Source organism: Heterocephalus glaber, unplaced genomic scaffold (assembly GCF_053883595.1).
Source record: "Heterocephalus glaber isolate CG9 unplaced genomic scaffold, H.glaber_assembly_v1.0 deba00001594, whole genome shotgun sequence".
In the NCBI taxonomy this organism is placed as follows: domain Eukaryota; kingdom Metazoa; phylum Chordata; class Mammalia; order Rodentia; family Bathyergidae; genus Heterocephalus; species Heterocephalus glaber.
Genome location: NW_028258369.1, coordinates 5,321,570 through 5,341,358, shown reverse-complemented (window position 1 = coordinate 5,341,358; position 19,789 = coordinate 5,321,570). Strand labels below are relative to the sequence as shown.

Here is a 19,789-nt window from a genome sequence, read left to right as displayed (position 1 = left end):
CTGGGAGGAGTGCTTTGACCAGTAGAAGGTGGTGAAGTGCCATTACACCTAAGCTTTCGAGAAGACCTAGAAGATTCTTCCTTGTGTTTTTGGTCCCTTTTGTTGGAGAGAGGTTGAGTGGAGAGATCACATGGAGAGGCGGGACTGTGGGCATAATGAGAGACAGGCCCAAGAGTCCCGCATCTTAGTTGACTGCAACTGCATGAGGCCCTGAGTGAGACTGGTAGCACTGCGCAGCTGAGCCCACACAATCTACAGATCTGTGGGAGACAATGAGCCAGTTAATCTTAATTGTCAACTCGACTCCAGGAAGAGACTCTTGGAGAATTGTCTGGATCGTGGAGGTGCTGTTCCCTTCTCTGCTTCCTGGCCACCATGAAGTGAGAAACTTTGCCTTGCCACACCCTTTTGCCATACCATTCCTGCCTTAGAGCCAGCTGTTCATGGAATGAAACCTCTGAAACCAAGAGCCAAATTAAACCTCTCCTCCTTAAAGTTACGAGTATTGGACATTTTGTCCCAGCAATAGGAAACCTGGCTAATACAGATAATGAAATGGTTATTACGTTTATTTTTTGGTTGCTGTTACTTTAGGGTTGTTTGTTAGGTTGCAGTAAATAACCCAAACATCCCCTGTATCATTTAGTAAGTGAACTCTCATCTTTGTTTGGGCATATGGTAGTGCAGCTGACAGGCTACACTTCTTGGTTTTCCTTTCAGGAAGGTGTGGCTATTTGACTAAATTCTCGATAAGGACATATTTTGTGTGTTGCTTCCAGGATGTTACCTTAAAAGAGAGGCCCTTTTCTCCGTTTCTCAAATTTGCTATCTGGAACAGACATGATGGTTGGAGCTCTAGCAGCCATAATGAACCATGAAGACAAGAACCTCTTTCTAGGAATGGCAGTGTTTGGCCAGAAGGTACCTGGATCTCTGGTAACCTCATAGAGCGCTCATACTCCAGTCTCAAACTGCCGATTTCTACACATACTTAATATGAAAGGAAAGTATACCTCTTTTTTTTCTACTGTGGATTAAACCCAGGGCCTTTGAACTACATCCCTAGCCATTCAAAAATTGTTTTTAAATTTTGAGATAGGGTCTCCTTCAGGTGTAAGGAGACCAGTTGGCCAGGCTCCACCTTCCTCCCTCAGCTTCCCAGAGTGCTGGGATTACAGGCCTGTGCTATCAGGCCTGGTTTATATCTCATCTCTGATTAAAGCAAACCAGAACTTAATTCCAAATGACAGAGGACAAGACCAAATTTCAATATGAAGCATGTTACTTTGCCTTTGCAATAGGAACCTAAAGGGCCCCCGGGCACCGGTATGTGGGAGGGATGGTAGCTGAAAGGGCTCCTGAATATACAGCTTACAGGAAGGTTGATGACCAGATGGCTCTCTCCTCCCTTACATGTGTACAAGCTGGGGACTCTTAGGACCCTAGTGAGAGGAAAGATCGGTGACTAGAGGGCTGATGGGACACTGTCCTAAGAAATGGATGATGAACAACCTAAAGGGGCTCTTACTTCCACAGTATTCAAGCCATCGGTGGTCAGAATGCTCTTCAACTCCCCAGCTCAACCTAGGCTAAAATCTAGAAGGATTGGCTAATATGTGGCAGTTGGGCTGGCTGCTTGCCGAAAAGGCTACTGGGGTGCTAGGACACCAGCAGGCCAATGGCACTGAGGATCTCCAGACCAGGTCCCCAGCTCACAAGCAGACTGGTAACCTGGGACTTTCCTGCCACCAGCACCCTGGGACACCAGCTGAATTGGCTTTGGTTTAGCACAGGACAAGGTCATGCTGGGAGATCAAAGATTAGTAGAACCTGTTGTGTACTGCAAACATGTACTAAAAAAAAAAAAGAATCCTTTTGTGGGGATAGGTAGGTGGCTGGAAGAACCCTTAGGGCACCCATGTTCAGGAAAGATGGTGGACAAAATGGCTTTCACTTTTCCAGGTGAATAGCCTGTGGGCAGAAGAAAACTGTTTCCCAGCATGCAAGATGCTCTCAATAATACAGTACTTTGGCAGGAGAATTTACACAGTACTTTGGAGGCCTGAGGGTGGGTCTTTTAGCTCTATGCTCCTCAACAGGCCCTTGAAGGATCCACTGATACATGGATGTTCGGATGGCTAGTGCCTACAGTGGGCTCCAATTCCATCTATCTGGTAATCAGTGGGTACCTTGAAGGGTCCTTGATACACCAGCATAGAGGAAAGGATGGTGGCCAAGAAGTTCATACTTCCACAGTATACCCATGGCCTGGAAACGGAAGGCTCTCTGCTATGCAGTGGGTGAGAGCCATACAGTGGTCCAGAAAGTTCTCATTTCCATAACATGCAGCTTACTGATGGCTGGTTGGCTCTATTTCTCAGCACAATGGCAAGAAGGGTGGTGTTGAAACAACCCGTGGAACCTTAGCCAATATCCTGATTTCTATTCTTTTTTTTTTTTTTTTTGTGGTACTGGGGATCAAACTCGGGACCTTGCGCTTGCGCTTTTGAGGCAGGTGCCTGAACCACTGAGGTAAATCCCCGGCTCCAATATCCAGATTTCTGAGAGGAAAACCCTGTAGGATACCAGCACATGACTGGGATGGCAACTGGAAAAAAAAGTTCCTGGTTCCTCAAATTAAGCTGACACAAAGGCACAAAGGGCCCTTGGCCCTATGGCATGTGAGGCCAGTATGGTCTTGGTTCTTGATTGTACACCAATGTGCAGTAGAACTGCCTGCACGGACCTTATTCCACACTGTGCAGTGAGCCTAAGGGCTGAAATGACCAGTGGAACCCTAGCAAACAGCCAGGCCTGACCAGAAGGGCTCCTGGGACAGCAGCATGGGAAATTATGGTTGCCACAAGGGCTCTTGCTTCCATATCACTTGGAAGTCTGAGGCTACAGGCACGTTTAGTAGCCCTGTCCACTGCAGCATGGAGATTATTATTATTTTTGCTGTGCCAGGGATTGAAGCCAGGGCCTCACACATGCTAGTCAAGCCCTCTGTCACTGAGCTACATCTCCAGCTGTTAGCCTGAGGATCTTAAGGACCCATGAATGTGCGAATTTGGTTGGCTGGTGGCTGGGATGGCCTTCAGTTCCATTCTCTAGTTGGAAAACAGAAAGCAGCTGGAAGACTCTTGGTGTACCAGCATGGAGAGAAAGATGGTGGCTGAGAGGGCTCTTTCTTCTACAGAATGTGGGCACATTGTAGCAAGAAGGGTCCTTAGCTTTCCACTACGCAAAGCACAGTGGTCAGAAGGCTCTCTCATTTCCATAACAAGTCCATAGGCTAATAGCCAGTTGGCTCACAGTTCCCCAATCCCAGGAAGGCTGAAGTTGAAATGACTCGTGGAACCCTAATGGGTGGCTGTGTTTGTGTGTTTGTGGTCAGTGGGGCCACTCTAGCCCCTGTTAACCAGTGAGGAAGGACAACAGTTCAAAGGAGCTTGTGTTCATGGTACCTGTAGTTCGAGGCCAGAAGAGCCCTTAGCTCCCCAGCACACAAGGCCCATATGGTAGAGTTCACATTCCACAGTACATAATGGCTAGTTTTTCCCAGCATGCAGGCTCAGGGTGCGTGCGTGCGTGCGTGCGTGCGTGTGTGTGTCAGTAGAACACTAGATGGCGCCAGATTTCCTATGGGCAATTTCCTTGGGAAACCAGCAGGCAGGAGATAGCAGATGAGTCCTGCTTCCTCAAGACGTGGTTGGTGTGAAGTCAGGAAGGGTCCTCTGCTCTACAGCATAAGGGACTAATATGGTGCTCAAAATGGCTCTCAACTGCACAGCTATGGGCAGGAAAACAGTAAGAATTGTCCATGGGTTCCCAGCATGCAGGGAGGCTGAGGACTAAAATGACCTGTGGAACCCTAGAAGGGAGTCAGGTTGGTGACTAGAAGGCCCTCTGGGGTACCAGCATGCTGGGAAAATCCTGGCCAAATGCTGTCTGTCTTCCACTGCATTCTGGACCTAATGGGGATGATGGCATATCCCATGGAGATCATGATCTTTTATCTGGATGCAATGACCAGATAACACTGATGTTTTGTTTTCGTGGAGAGGATGAATATTGTCCATGTCTGAGACGAGGCATGACCAGAGGAAGGAATGTGGCAAGACTGCTTTTAACAATGTTATTGTTCTCTTCTTCCTGGGCCCTAGCTTCCCTTGAAGTTAAATGTGGCCATGTGACTAAATTCCGGCTAAATGAATTTGAGTGGATGTGATGTGAGCCACATCTAGGCCTGGTTCATTATAAACTTCCCATGTGCCATCTTTTTCTCTGTCCATAGTCCAGTGGAGAGGATTTTGTACTGTAGATCTAAAGAAAAGTAGATTTGTAAGCAGGAACCTGGCCCCGTGAATGACTCTGTAGAGTAGACCCCTCTCCCCAAACTTCTCTGGGCAAGTGACATAAGTGAAAGAAAGCCTTTTATTTAGTTAAGCCACTGAAAAAAAATTTTTTTTTTGGTATCCGAAATCGAACTCAGGGCCTCTTGCTTGCCAGGCAGGCACTGCACCGCTGAGCTACATGGCCCTGAAAATTTAAGTATTATCTCCTATAGCAGCTAAAGTTATTGAGGTAGGAAGATAGGCAGGTAGATAGGACTTCCCAGCTAAAGCTAATTGGGAAAGGTGTGGCAAAATCCCTGGACGCATGCGCAGAACCATTCCCAAAGCCCTGCACGTGGACTTCTCGCGAGAACTCAAGCAGGTTTTTGATAGGATGACGCAACGTGACCTCAACACAGGAAATATAAGGAAGGGGCAATTGCCATTAAACTCTTGCTATCTTGTCTTTTCATCATAGTCTACTCTATGGTGTCAGATATATTTTAAAAATTTGTTTCTTTTTCCTTTTACTTGGCCCAAACTCACTCTGCAGAGCCTGGTTTTTTTTTCTCCCCCTACCTTTAATGTGAAACTTTGCCATCGTTTATGCTTGTTTCGTTCAATTCTTTGTTCGGGGCAAAACAAAACCCTAGAAATCCCCTCTAGAAGTGTTACAGTTGAATGGGCCAAAAATAGTCCAGGTTCTTGTGTATGACGAAGAAAGAATTGACAAGCTTAAACCTCTTGGTAAGTAGTAGCTACATTTATTGAAGATCAGGGGACGGTAGCAGCAGAACAGGCAGAAGGGCAAAGGGCAAAAGCAGGAAGAGGAACCAGCAGTTTGTAGGTCATAGGCCAAGCTGCTGTAGGTGGTGGAGTTGACTCTGTGCACGAGTGGGGCTGGCACGGGGTGGGGGTGGGGGTGAGGGTGGGGGTGGGGGCTCCGGGAGGAGGAAGAGGAACCCTGTTAACTCAAACTTTCAGTATTTAAAGGGTTAGAGGGGCCGGGGATCAGCTCAGTGGTTCCACGCCTGCCTCCCAAGCACAGGGACCCGAATTCGATCCCCAGTACCAAAAAAATAAAAATAAAGGATTAGACACCTTTAAGTCCACGTGCCTCCTATTGTGGTCAGATACCTCTGATGCCAGGTGCCTCCTATCTATCTCACTGGTGTCGATGATCTGCTGCTTAGGGCATTGCGACGTCCTAAGCTTAAATGCCGATAATCATTAGGGTGGTGTTTTGCCCGTAGTCGAACGAAGGAAAGGTAGTGGCTCCTCCAACCTTTTTGTTTTTAACTGTATTAGAAGGACACCACCCCAAGGCCTGGCAACATCTTTTCATTAATTTTCTTTTCTTTCTTTACTTTTTTCCCTGGATATTAAACTCAGGACCTTTGCACTGAGCTACACCCCCATTCCTTTTCAATTTTTTTTTTTAAAGTGTTTAATTTTGAGACTGGTTCTCACTAAATTGCCCAAGCTGGGCTTGAACTTGGGATCCTCCTACCTCAGTCTCCCAGAGTGCTGGGATTACTGGTGTGCACCACCACCATATCCAGCTGGTGGTGTTACTGTAACCAAACAACTGGGCATTTAGGACCAGGTGAGTTTTCTGAAACCCATTTTTAGACTTTAGGAGCCTTGTGGTTGGATGTGGTTTGGAGGATCGGCCTCACACTGCCGAACCTGAGCCTCTGGTCTTTGTTGTTGACTTCAACTTTGGTGAGTCTCTCCTTGGAGCTATACTTTCTGTGCACTAAACCTAAAATAAGATCTTGGTGGGCCAGGGATTTAGCTCAGTGGTTTTGCCGCCTGCTGCGCAAGCAGAAGGACCCGAGTTTGATCTCCGGTACCAAAAAAAAAAGATCTTGGACCTAGGCTACTGTCTAGGCAGAGAGCATATCCAGCTGGATGTTTCAATAGCCTCAAGGGCTTGTCTAAAGGAAAGACTATTTCCTTTTTCTTGTTAAAGTCTTTTCCCTAGCCCCTTCATTTTTTTCATGTACTGTGAATCAAATAAGTCAAAATTGGTCTTTACCTTTGTAGAAATTACACTGTGCGGTGGAGACATGAAGCAGATGGCAGCATAAATATTTAATGGATAGTACTTGGGGCATAGATTTTGAAGTATTTTGTTCTTGGAGCATAAATAGCAGGGGATCTAATTTATTGTGGGGGTTAGAGAAGACTTCATTGAGGAAGTGATAGACCTGAGAGATGAGCAGGAGTTATCTGCACTGTTATCGAGACTAGTAATTCTTATACTTGAGTGTGCATCAGAATCATCTGGAGTACTTCTAGAGCACCCATGGCTGGGCCCCATCCCAGAGTTGCTAAGTCACTAGCCTGGGGTGGGGGTGGTGATTTCTATTGCTAACCCATTCCAAATGTTACTGATGCTGCCCTTCAGGGACCACACTTTGAGAACCACTATTCTGGGCCATATCTCCAAACAAGTGTGCTGGGCCACAGTGGTGGGAAGTAAGTTGTAAGTCAGCTGAGAAACTGTTCTCTTTGGTTTTCAAGGGTAGCCAGGCTTAGAGGCTGGGGCAGAACTAAAAAGTGGATGGTCTCATGAATTCTCCTAGCATGTGCTACAAGCATTGTACTTATTTTCTATGCTGGCCAAAAGGCTGTGATAGTTTGGGAAGGACTAAGTTGGTCAAATGAGGAGAGGTGGCTAAGTATTCAGTAGAGAGGAGTTTGTCTGAGGGCCTTGGATCAGGAAAGAATGCTGCATCTTCACAGAACTGAGAGAAATCCAGTGAGGCTGTAGAGAAGATCCAGGGAAGATGGTGGAAAATGAATTTAGAGGGTTGCATCATGAAGGGCTTGGAGAACCTCATTCATTAAGGGTGCAAAATAATGGGAAGCTATTGGAGAATTGTAAGCTAAGGAATGGATTGGAAGTATGCAAGTATGCATGTGGGAAGACCAGTTAGGAAGCTACTGTATAGTCTAGGATAGAAATGATGGTGGGATGGTCCACCATGGGTAAGTGAAAATGAAAGCATTGGAAAGATGTATTGGAGGTCAATCAACAGAACTTAGTGATGATTGGATGTAGGGGTTGAAGAATAAGGAGGTATCTGATATGATTTGCAATTATTTAGCTTAAAATTGTTGTGTTGTTTTAGCAATGAGCCACACTGGTGGTCAGATTTGGGAGAAAGAGCAGTATTAGAGATGCCCTTGTTTTCATCATTTACTTGGAGATGTTGGGTGGTAGCTGAATACACAGCCCTACACATCAGAGGATGTTACTATAGTTTGAGTCTGGAATGTCCCCCAAGGGCCTGTGTGTTAAAGACTTGATTCTCAGCTTGGTGAAATTGGGAGGCGAGAGAAACCTTTAAGAGTTGGGGCTTGGAAGGTTTTATGTCATTGGTCATGTGTCCTCAAAGGGACCATGGGATGCCAGTCTCTTCCTCTCTCTTTGGGTTCCAAGCTATTAGGAGGTGAGCAGCTTTTTTCTACCATGTGCACCCACCATGATGTGCTGCATCAGCATGGGCCCAAAAGCAATGGGGCCAGCTGCTCATGGACCAAACCTCTGAAACCATGAACCCAAATAAACCTTTCTTCTTGTAAAGTTGATGAGCTCAGGTATTTTGTTACAGTGATGGAACGCTGACTAGCACAAACATACAGGATATGTGGTATGTGGTCTGGACCTAAGAGGGAATGCAATAGGTGCATGAGTTTAGACTTCAGAAAATGTCAGGATTGAGAGGAAGGGGGATAATGGGATGTTGGATAATAGGTACCAAAACATAGATGGAAGGAATAAGTTGTGGTGTTCCAAAGCACCCAAAGTTCAATGACTATAGTTCACAGTAACCTATTATATATTCTATGAAGATCTGGAAGAGACGAGCTTGAAGGCTCCAAACCTAAAAAAAATTATAGGAGAGGGAGAAGCTAATTACTCTGATTTGGTCAGTGTACTCTGGGTGCACATATTGCAATGGCACACTATGCCTCATTAATATGGACAGTTATTACATATTAAAAGTAAAACCAGACATGGTTCCATGTGCCTGTAGTTCCAGAACTTGAGAAGTTACAGTGGGAGGATCAACGGAGTCTAGGAGTTCAAGACCAGCCTAGGCATCATATCAAGACTCTGTCTCAAAATGAATAATTGATAATTTGAAATAGGAAAAAAGGTCCAAAGATGAAGGAGTGAAGGGAGGGGAAGGGGAAAGGAAAAGAGGGAAAGGAAAAACTATGAGAAAAGAAAAAAAAATGGAAATGAAATCTATGTAAATAGGTAAGGGCGGAGGGGGTGAAGGGTGCACAGGTAATGGGGAAGAAAATAAGAACCAAGATATATCATGTACAGGTACAACACCCAATGATAAATGTAAATGAATTGTATACCTAAAATGTACCAATAAAATGTACCAATGAAATTAATTAAAAAAAAGACTGTCTCAACCTACAATGTAAAAATTTTTAGCAGCTGTACCTTAGACAAAGGACTACTATCTGGAATATATAAATAACTGAAAAAAATCAGATCCCCCAAATTAAAAAACCCAGTTCAAAAATGGGCATCTGAAACGAACAGATATTCCTCAAAGAATTAAAAGCAAATAAATATATGAAAAAATATTCAACATCACTGATCATTTGAGAAATGCAGATGAAAGCAACACTGAGATTCCACCTCACCCCAGAAAGAATGGCTGCTATCAAGAAATCAACCAATAACAAATGCTGGCGGGGGTGTGGGGAGAAAGGAACCCTTCACCATTGTTGGTGGGAGTACAGACTGGTGCAACCACTATGGAAATCAGTATGGAGATACCTCAAAGTACTAAGACTAGAGGTCCCATTTCACCCAGCTATTCCCCTGCTGGGGATCTTCCCCAAAGAATTAAAAGAATCATGCTACAGCGATATATGTACACCCATGTTTATAGCGGCACAGTTTGTAATAGCTAAAGCTTGGAAACAGGCCAAGTGCCCATCAACTGGAAACTGGATAAAGAAGATGTGATTTTTTTTTTTTTTTTTTTTTTTGGTGCTGAGGATCGAAGTCGGGACCTTGTGCTTTTGAGGCAGGCGGCAGAACCACTGAGCTAAATCCCTGGCCGAATATGTGGTTTTTTAATAAAATGGAGTACTACTCCACCATAAAGAATGAGACACTAGAGACACTTATAGCTAAATGGATTCATATTGAGGCCATACTCTTAAGTGAAATAAATAGGACACACGTGTAAATACCGAATAGTTTCTCTAGTGTGAGAAACTGAAAGTAAATAAGAATTAAAATGATTAAAACAAATAATTGATAATTTGAAATAGGAAGAAAAGGTCCAAACGGGTAGCGGTGGTGGGAGGGGAAGGGGAAAGGAAAGAAGGGAAAGGAAAAATTATGAGAAAAGAAACAAATGAGAACAAAGTCTGTGTAAATAGGGAAGGGTAGAGGGGGTGAAGGGTGCATAGGTAATGGGAAAAACGAACTAAGATACATCATGTACAGGTACAAGCACCCAGTGATAAATGTAAATGTATTATTTACCTAAGATGTACCAATAAAAGAATTTAAGAAAAAAAAAAGACTGTCTCAACATAAAATGAAGCTAGGCATGGTGCATGCCTGTAATCCCAGCATTCAGGAGGCTGAAGCAGGATTGCTGTGAGTTTGAGCCCTACATAGAGTTCAAGGCCACCCTGAACTACATAGTGAGAGCCTGTCTCAAAAAGCAAAATGCAAATAAACAAAAAATAAAATGAAAATAAAAATTAAACTAAATTAAAAAAAAAAGACCAAGCAAATGTTCAGCAGTTTTTAGTGTGCAGAGCAATGGTCCATGAGTCCATGGTAGGTATGTAGAGCAGAGACTGAAAATTCCAGTGAGGGGGCCAGGCAAGATTATACCTAAGTCAAGAGTTGGAGGCCAGCCTGGGCAGCCCAGTGAGACCCCCATCTCAAATAAAGAGAGCTGGGAAATAACTCAGTGGCAGAGCTCTTGCCTCGCATGTGCGAGCACCTAGGTTTGATCCTCATCCCTGCAAAAAAAAAATCTTACAATATAAATATGACAAGTTGATATGAAGTATCAGTATAGCATAGCAATATGAAGTTTAATGTTCCAGAATTTCAAGAACTCAACCTGGGCATCCCTAAATTATGTTTCCCGATACTTGCTTACTTATGGTAATAACGTGGAACAGCTCCAGTGAACTATAGAACTTACCCAAACCAGAGCACTCTGGAGTGTGAAAAGGAGGACTTTTAAAAGTGCTCCAGGGAAACAGGAAAAACCCAGAACTGTCCTGGCTAAAGTGGGTCACACAATCATTCTTGAGAGAGGTACACAATTGCACTGTCAGATCGAGTGGTGACAGAAGATCTTTGTATGCAAAAGTGATTTTCCCCTGAAATCTCATTCGCCTACATATACTATAATAATGACACCTCAGTTTCACAAATAGGAGTCTTAGGCTAAGTGAGAGAAAATAATAAATACAGAATTTACTGTCTCCAGTTTCTTTGTTCTAAAGGGCATTTAGAAATTCAGAAGGATTTGCTTTGGTGTAGCCTTTTTAATCTTAGGTAATTTGGGCTTGAACTCTTAGAGAAGAAGACTATGAGGGTAAAAAGAAGACCAGATAAGTCTTCACTGAAAAGAAATGAAAATATTAACTAGTGGAATTAGTACACAAAAGAGGTAGGTTCAGTAGGGTCGTATCCTAGCAAACTAATGTACAGTGCATTTATATTCTCATGCAAGTAGATGAGATTCAATGGTATGCACAGAATTTAAATGTTTCAAATGACTCATCTGGAGCTTAGCTATAAGATCTAGCTGGCCCCTTTAGGCCAGAATGATTTGGGGAATGGTAGGTGAGATTAACAGGACGGTAATTTACATGTTTTCATTTTGTGTTTTTTATCTTCTCAAGTTTGAGGTGGGTCTCATACCTTTGCTAGAAGTCTTACTGGAACGTGAGGCACTGTTAAAAGACATTGGTACAGATGGACATTTCTGAGTAATCGGGTAAGTAGGCAAGCTGGCCTTTGTTCTCTGCATAATCTGACATGCACACAAAAAGCAGCATGTCTGGATTGGCAAAGAGATCTTTATTTCTTTTCCACAATGCATCGAGAACAGGGAGAAAGGGAATCGGAGTGTGAATTTCTGCCTTTGGGAGTGTGTGCCAGCAGGTTGAGCATAGGAAATGCTAATGGAAGTTATTCCTTCACGTCTTGTGTTGTATTACATTTTGTGCAGGGTCAGAAGCGCAGCCTCCCACTCCATGGGCTTGAGTGGAGCTAGGAAAAGAACAGCTGCTTGGGAAAGGAAATGTATCCATCTTCAGTGCTGCTCAGCTCCTGGCTGAAAGGGATAGTGCCCTTACCCCAGGAGGGCCATGGCTTTCCCATTGAAAAGATTTTTCATGTCTAGAGAGGTAATTGACATAATAAAACTATTAACACACTAAGTTCTTGAGTGTGTTGAAAGTTGCTGTCTTAATATTATCTTTAAATAAATTGTGTTAGTGTAGCATTTGTTTTCTGGACCAAGATGCTGTATTCTCCTGTGTACAGGCAACCCTGCTGAAGTCAATGGAAATATTTTGGGCACATTTAGATATTGATGATGGGGTCAGCAAAATAATAGTCACTATCACCGTTTTGTGTCTATTTAGTAACTGAACAGTGAAAATAATGAATTCTTCCTTCATTGTGGTATTTAGAAATTTATTCAAACTACCTTAATTTGGGGTCATGATAATGGTTCTATTCAAACCTGTAGCATTTTGTTACTTCATGTGTCCTGGATGGTGATTCTTATGCTGAATGGTGGAAGTCTATTACTGCTTGTCCAATTTGAAATTGATTTTAAGGGCCCAAGTTCATAGCATGCAAAACAAAATTCTTTGAAACTCCTTTGCTCAAATCTCGAGGTTCCTTCAATAAGTTTAATAAAAAATGAGCATAAAGTTATGAAAGCATTTTCTTCTTTTCTTTTTTCTTTCTCTCCTTCCCATTTTTTTTTTTCTAGATGGGATGGAGATGGGGTTTGATTATGCTGCCCAGGTTAGTCTCAAACTGCTGGGCTCAAGCGATCTTCCTGCCTCAGTCTCTTGAGTGCTGAAACTATAGACCATGCCACTGAGTCTGGCAAGCGTAACTTTCCATTACCCTTCCAATGTTACGTTGCTTTAAAGATGTTTTATGTCAGAAACCTGTAGCAGTTCAGGGCAGCTCCTAAAGCACTTGATCAAATCCAAAGGAGGAACTTAACTCGGGAAACCACATCTGGGGGCGGGGCATCTTGGAGCCAGCATTTCTTGTACAGTGTCCAGGCAAGTGAGCTTTGAATTCTAGGATCTGGAAATGCAAGTGGGAAAATTGGGGCATCTTGTTAAGTACCAGATTGCCAGTGTAAGTGCAGCTCCTTCCTAATCCAGTCCTTGCTCGTGTTTGGAGCTCTGGGCAGGGAGCAACCGTTCATAAGAAACACGGGAAGTTTTAAAGCCATTTGTCTTTCAGCAAAGATATTTTTGTCTTTTATTTTGCATACAGAACATTCAGCACATACTTGTAAGAATCTTACTGGCTATTCAGACATGTAAATTCCTACCAAAAGGCTCTTATATTTGATATTATGTGTGGATGGGTCAGACTTAACTATGGTGTGATTTAGTTCAGTTCCTGGGGCTTCCATTTCCTCCTGCCTACTTTGGAAATCATTTCCTGGTGTTCTAATTCTGTATCTTGCCAAACAGCAAAAACACGGAGCAAAACCCCGGAAGTAGCTTATGGTTAAATTTCAAGTTTTCTGGCTCTTATCCAAACACTTGCGAGCTTCATTTGTGTTCACATATAAGAAAAGCCAACTCAGATCTCCTAATAATGCTTTATTTAGTGCTTAAACTTTAATTGCAGGGTATAAATGATACCATTAGGAACTGATATCAATACTAATGCCACCTATATTATTATTTACTCGGCTGAAAACTAAGCTTGTTGAAATATATTAACGCTGCACACTAGAACTACATGTTTAAAGCTTAATTCTGTGGCTGTTCATGAATTCTCAGGATACTACAGTGTCGAGGGCTTCCTAGCTTGAGCTAAATTCATTGTGAAATTTAAAGGATGAAATGTGTTTAGGGCATGTTTTTTTTAGGTCACAAAAACAAGCTGCTTTATTCAAAGGATGAACCACTGTGGAATCCTACCTAGCCCTTTCAGCTAACAAACAGTTAAATTTGGCATTTATGATGCATAAACTTTGCTCCTTAGCATCAAAATGTACCTTATTCATTCCGTAGATTTCTCTTTCAACCATGGCTATTGTTTGTCACTAACAGCTAGCTTTTGTGAAGTTAATAAATGTGCATAATAAGGACATAAAGGTATGGAGAAGTAATACAGTAATCCTTTTGTTTGGATAATCAGTCTAATGTATGCAAATTAAACCTTATTAGTACTAGGGTTTTGTGTCTGCTTATCAAAATGTGCCATTTTCATGAAAATTGGAAGTCCATTATATAAAGTTATTATTAACAATCATTTAGGAATTATATACGGTATGCAAATTAAAGTTGATTACAACTAATTAAGGGCTTTCTTTGTTATTTGACCTTGTCTGCTTTTTATGTAAATATGTTTCTTTTGGTCTGGCATATTTTTAGACTCAGAAAAGTATATTAAGACAAGTTACATTATGTATTTTTTAATATATCTTTGTATTGCCATTGTCTGTGCCCCTCATTTTGCAGATGCACATATGATATGTTAGAGCCATGCATCTTGCTGTTTGGGGATGTTTCTCTAGGTGAGTAGAATTTCAGAATCAGAAAACAATCAAATTTCCAGGTCCCTTCAATAAATTTAATGGAAAATGAGCACAAATCTAGTATAACATATAAACAGTCTTCATGCCAGAATACCCTTTTTTCCACTATTTATTGACTTCAGTAAATCTTGAGTTACAGATTTCTAAACAGAGCTATGCAATAAATGATCATAACTTGCTTACAAGGTGCCTTGCAAAACCTAATTGTTATATATGAAGATATTCAGCTAAAGATAAGAGACTTCACCACAGAAAATTTAACAGGTCCAGCACCTTAGACCTTTAGGAAGAACTATATGTTGCCGGTGAGAGTGGGGAGAGTTTTTCATTACACAAAGAGGAAACATTTGGAGTGAGGCTTTTCAACAGTTATTAAGTTATATCTTTCTGTTAGTGAAATTGTTGTAGTGGTTTTCTGTGTACAAAGAACCATCTTGATACAGTGGCTGGAGCAAAGGATCCTAGGATACTAGATTTAATTGCAGGATAAAAAAAGACCTGTTAATCAATAGCTTTTCAGTACCTAAATGCATATGAGTAGAAAAAGAAATGGGAAAATAATTAACCTCAGAAAAGGACCCAGGTTTTTGCAAGAGTGGAGAAAAACAGATAGTATCTAGATACAAAACGTGTCTAAATAAAAAATGTACAAGGTAGAAACTAAGAATCAAACTGAGGCAAGAGATTAGGGCATAGCCAGTCAGCTGGGCAAGTGAATGTGACCTGTCAGTCATGGAGATTCAGGAGACATGTGTGCAAGCCCTGTACCTGGGACCAATCAGAAAATGCTGTCTTGAGTTCTTCTGGTAGGAACTCAAGCAGGTTTTTGATAAGATAGCCTAGACCTGACATTAGCTTGGAGACTAGGGGATAAAAAAGAAAGCCATCATGGCTAGTGTGCTCTTTCTCTCCAGTTGCCTGTTCTCACTTTGCAGAGCATACTTCTTTTCCTACCTTTAATGTAAAAACCTTGCTACCTTTTGTGCATTTCTTGTCCAATTTTTTGTTCAGGGCAAGAATGTGGAAAGGACCCCTGGGAAGAGCAGAGCATCTCAGACCCCAGTAACAAAACTACCATTGAGTTCATCCAAATTTTTTGTTGGTTGGTTTTTGATTTTTTGAGACAGGGTCATGCTGTGTAGTCCATGCTGGCCTTGAACTCACTACAGAGCCCAAGCTAGCCTCAAACTCGTGGCCATTCTCTTGCCTCAGCCTCCAAAGTGGTGGGATAACAGGTGTGTGCCACCATGCCTGGCTGAGTTCATCCAAATTTTAAACATTCTTTTTTTTTCTACTTTAAAAAAATAGCAGTTTAATCTTTGAAAAATGTTATTTGATCTCATGATCTTTCTGTCTCAGCTTCCTGAGTGTTGGGATTATAGGTATGCTAAAAGCAACTATGTGCTGAAAGTAAACTTTAGTCAGAATGTAATATACAAACAACTGATTAACTTTTCACAAAGTCAGCACTCTGATATAACCTGGACCCAGATGAAGAAGTAGTACATTAACAGGACTCCAGTAGCCAGAGTATTGAGTGTGCCAGTCTATGAATATGGTATATCTCGTGTAAAGGGATGCTTTATGATTCAGTAGCCTCCCTGGAGAGTAAACAAATCAAGGTGACGCTAAGTGCATAGATTTCTCTGGGTATTGAGGGTCCCTGCTGAGAGCAGATGTTCTACTTCACCATATCCTCTAGAATGGATACAAATGTGCTCCTGGGCTTTATGGCGTGGTTAAAGGTTCCATATGGAGCCTGCAGGTATTCAACGTCTTCCTCCCTCCACAAAGGACTTCTTACTCACTTCTTATCACTTCTTATCACTTCTTACTCCACATATCACTTCTTACTGTTGGTCCAATTCCTCAGCTGACAGTTTTCAGTATAATACAGAGCACAGCTCCTTTGGTAGATGCTAGCTTTAGGTGCAGTGGTCTTAGCAAACATTTTTTTTGTTCCAAAAAGAAGCAGAGTTTGTCCTTAGGTTCAAAATATGCCCAGCTAAGATACATAAGCTATTACTTAGTTTCCTTGTATTTTTGAGGTCAAGGTTTTCTAATAGTTCTAGGCATTTTCTTTTCCCTCAGCAAAGTGTAGGACATTGGAATTCCCAATTCTGTGGATATTTAATAAAACCAAAAAGAAAAAAAACAAAGCAAAACCAAAAAACCTCATTTAGGCCAGGTGTGTTGGTACATGCCTTAAGCAAGAGGATCTCTGCAAGTTTGAGGCTAGCCTGGGCTACATAGTTCAAGACCAGCTTGGAATATATCATGAGACCCTGTCTCAAAAACAAAAAACCAAAACTTCTCATTTGCACCATAGCTCAGTAGGTACAAATGGAAAAAGGATCTCATGAGATGGGCCTCACAGATAATACAGGCTGTGTCTGTATTGTACTATAATAAAGGTGCTGCTGTGGGTGTAGCTTTCTGCCTTCTAGGAAGATCCTTTGCTCTTGTAGGTGTTGCTGGGTATGCCTGGAGAAGCTCCAAAAAGGTTAATGAGTGCCTGTGTAGGCAAGAGAGGGAAGATTGAAAGAGAACCCAGGAAATTCTCACAATGGTGCATGGAAAAGGAGGTAAATGCCAAGTCTCTAGTCAGCCTTGAGAACAATGTAGAGAAATATAAACACAAGGAGAGGTTTGGGTGACGCCCCCTTCTGTCAAGTGACTCGATGTGTAATCAGCACTTCTTTCCCAAGCGCTAACTGCCTCTGAGCCTGGGAATGGGAGGGAGGAACACAAAATGCTTTCACCTGGCCCTCAGCAAATGGCAAAACCAGACTGGGCTGACCACAGTTAAGCTGTATGAACCCTAAGAACAGGGTCCTCAAAGTTACCATCTTGCTTTAGAAGGTTTATCATTTTACATTTCTCAAAATAACACGGTAACATTATAGGCAACACAAGATTCAAGCTATGTGAGTCTCTTAATTCAGGCAGAATTTAATGTGTAATTAAGATTAATTAGACCATAATGGAATTGTAGACACATGATTATTGCATCATATTCCTTGCAGGCATACATCTTGCTTTCATATCATTTTCACTCTTCAGGATGAGAAGTGTGCTGAAAGGCAGAGCCAATGAAAGCCAGCTGCATTTTACAGGATATATTTGTTACAAGGTTGTTTTGGAAGTTAATTTTTGCCATCGGTTGTTTCAGAAGTGCTTGAAATGTGCTCAAATGTGAAGATCTTTAGAATACAGTATCTTGCTTTTTTGTTTGTTTTGAGAAAAAGTCAGCTTTAAAACATTTCCATCAGAAGCTGCAAGTATTTGTTTGTGTTGTTATCAAGCTTAGGAAATCACCTGAGTGTTTGGATTGTGTGTGAAAGTAAAAGGAATTTGTTTCTTGGCAATAAATTTAAATATGGTTAGGAGTTTGGACATGTTTTAGGATAGACCTCTTGCTGAATGAAAGAAGATGGGGTAATCCTTTAGGAAATTTTGACTTTCTATTAGAGAAAAAGAAATTCAAAGAAGGAAATTCTATCTGGTGCACACTTGTAATCCCAGATACTCAGGAAGCTGAGTTTAGTGTGGGCAATTTAGTGAGACCCTGTCCCAAATGCAAAGCAGAGGCTAGGGGCTGGGGATGTAGCTCAGTGGTAGAGTGCTTGTCCAGCATGCACGAGGCCCTAGACTGAATCTCCAGTACTGCCCCAAACCAAACCAAACCAAACCAAACCAAAACCAAAATAACAAAAAACAAAACAAAATGAAAAAAGGAGGGCCAGGGATTTAGCTCAGTGGTTCTGCCGCCTGCCTTGCAAGCACAAGGTCCCGAGTTCAAACCCCGGTACCAAAAAAAAAAAAAGGATATTCTTTTATAGACTATAGTACTTTATTTAAATATGTAACAAATATGGCAACTTTGAGTCAATACGTAAGCCTACCTAGTTAGACCTACAGTTTTTTTTAACTTCGATTTTGTTGACTTCCTCAGTACTAAAAGCGAATGTTTCTTAAAATTGAGTAAACTACATATCCTTTAATCCATACCTTTTATTATGGATGATTTAAAATACACATTGAGACTTTCATTGTGTGGAACTGGGGAGATACTGAAGGCCTTCGCACTGAGCTACCTCTCCAGCCCTTTTTTATTTTTTGAGACAGGGTCTTGCTAAATTCCCCAGGCTGTGCTTGAACTTGTGATCCTCTTGGTTCAGCTTCCCAAAGTGCTGGGATAACATGTGTGTGCCACTATGCCTGGCTTATTCAGATTCTTTGAAAAATATATTTTTTGCACTTTAATTTTTTTTTTTGGTACCGGGGATCGAACTCGGGTCCTTGCACTTGTGAGGCAGGCGCTGGAACCACTGAGCTAAATCCCCGGCCCTGACTTTAATGTTAATTCAAATTATTTTTATTATATGCTAACAAAAGATCAGTTATAACTCCTGCTTATGGCTCTTATACAAGTATAAAGTGTTATGGCTTGTGTTTAGATGTCCTCCTAAAGGCTCATGTAGTCTTTTTCAGAGGTAGTTGAATCTGGAATGTGTGATGCTGGGGTTAAGGGCATGTGGTTACTAAACCACTAAGATGAGTGATTGGTTTGGCACCACCCTAATCCCAGTAGTCTGGATGGGATAAAAGGGGCAGAAAGACACTGTTAAGGCCTCTTGTTGCTTTTGCTGTCTTCTACCTCCATGAACTGTTGTCCCTCTGCCATCCTGCCTTGGAGCCAGCTGATTATGGATTGAAACCTCTATGAAGTGTAAGCCAAATCTTTCCCCCTTTAACTTTGAGTGTCAGGTATTTTGTCTCAGCAACAAGAGAAAAGTAAGACATAAAGCCAAATCAACATATAGGAAATACTAGCAAATGTCTAACTCACAATATTTAAATTAACAGAAATTTAAAGTAAAGGATGATGTCATTTTTCTGGAACTACTTCTTAAACCTTCCTTTTCCCGCCACTAGGTCACAGCAATACAAGCCATCCTACTCTGGCTGAAGTGATTATAAATCTGTCTGAAAACCAGAACTCTAAAATTGGATAACAGCCTTCTCTAATAAGCCAGACTGTCCAGGTGATTCAGATCATCTACTAAGGTGACCTTTTAAATTAGGGATCAAAGGGCAGGGGATTTAGCTCAGTGGTGCTGCCGCCTGCCTCACAAGTGCAAGGTCCTGAGTTTGATTCCCAGTACAAAAAAAAATTAGGGATCAGAAAATGTTTTTTGTAAAGGACAAGGCTGGACAATAAATGCTTTGTTTTGAGGGCCACACAGTCTCTCACAGCTACTCAACTCTGCCACTGTTATTGGGTTCTGGGGTGCTGAGGACTCCTTAATAGATACTTACTAGGTTCTTTCTGTCCTGAACAAAGAATTGGTCAAGACAAGTGGAAAAGGTAGTGAGGTTCTGCATTTATTAAAGATAGTAAAAGAAACAGGGTCTGCAGATTGAATGTGGGCCAATTAAAACTAGGAAAAGAAGGGGCCGGGGATTTAGCTCAGTGGTTCCACCGCCTGCCTAGCAAGTGCAAGGTCCCAAGTTCGAGAAAAAAAAAGTAGGAAAAGTACACTCTGCAGGGTGAGAGCAAACCACTACGAAAGAGAGGGCATAGTGGCCTCTAGGTTAATGGCGGCCATCTTTTGTATC

The 19,789-nt window shown here is 41.9% G+C and overlaps 1 long non-coding RNA gene across 3 annotated transcripts in view; it reads left to right on the top strand.

Annotated features, from left to right (window-relative positions):
* Positions 1-4,652: 4,652 nt before the first annotated feature.
* LOC110347167 (uncharacterized) overlaps positions 4,653-19,789 on the top strand; it is a 174,500-nt gene continuing 159,363 nt past the window's right edge. Inside the window, exons 1-3 of one of the 3 annotated variants that reach the window (XR_002391597.2) lie at positions 4,657-5,084; positions 11,262-11,356; positions 14,091-14,148. This is a non-coding gene — a long non-coding RNA (uncharacterized LOC110347167). Of the gene's footprint in view, positions 5,085-11,261; positions 11,357-11,590; positions 12,291-14,090; positions 14,149-19,789 lie in introns of those variants that run through there. The other 2 variants (XR_002391601.2, XR_015444147.1) reach the window with 2 other exon arrangements.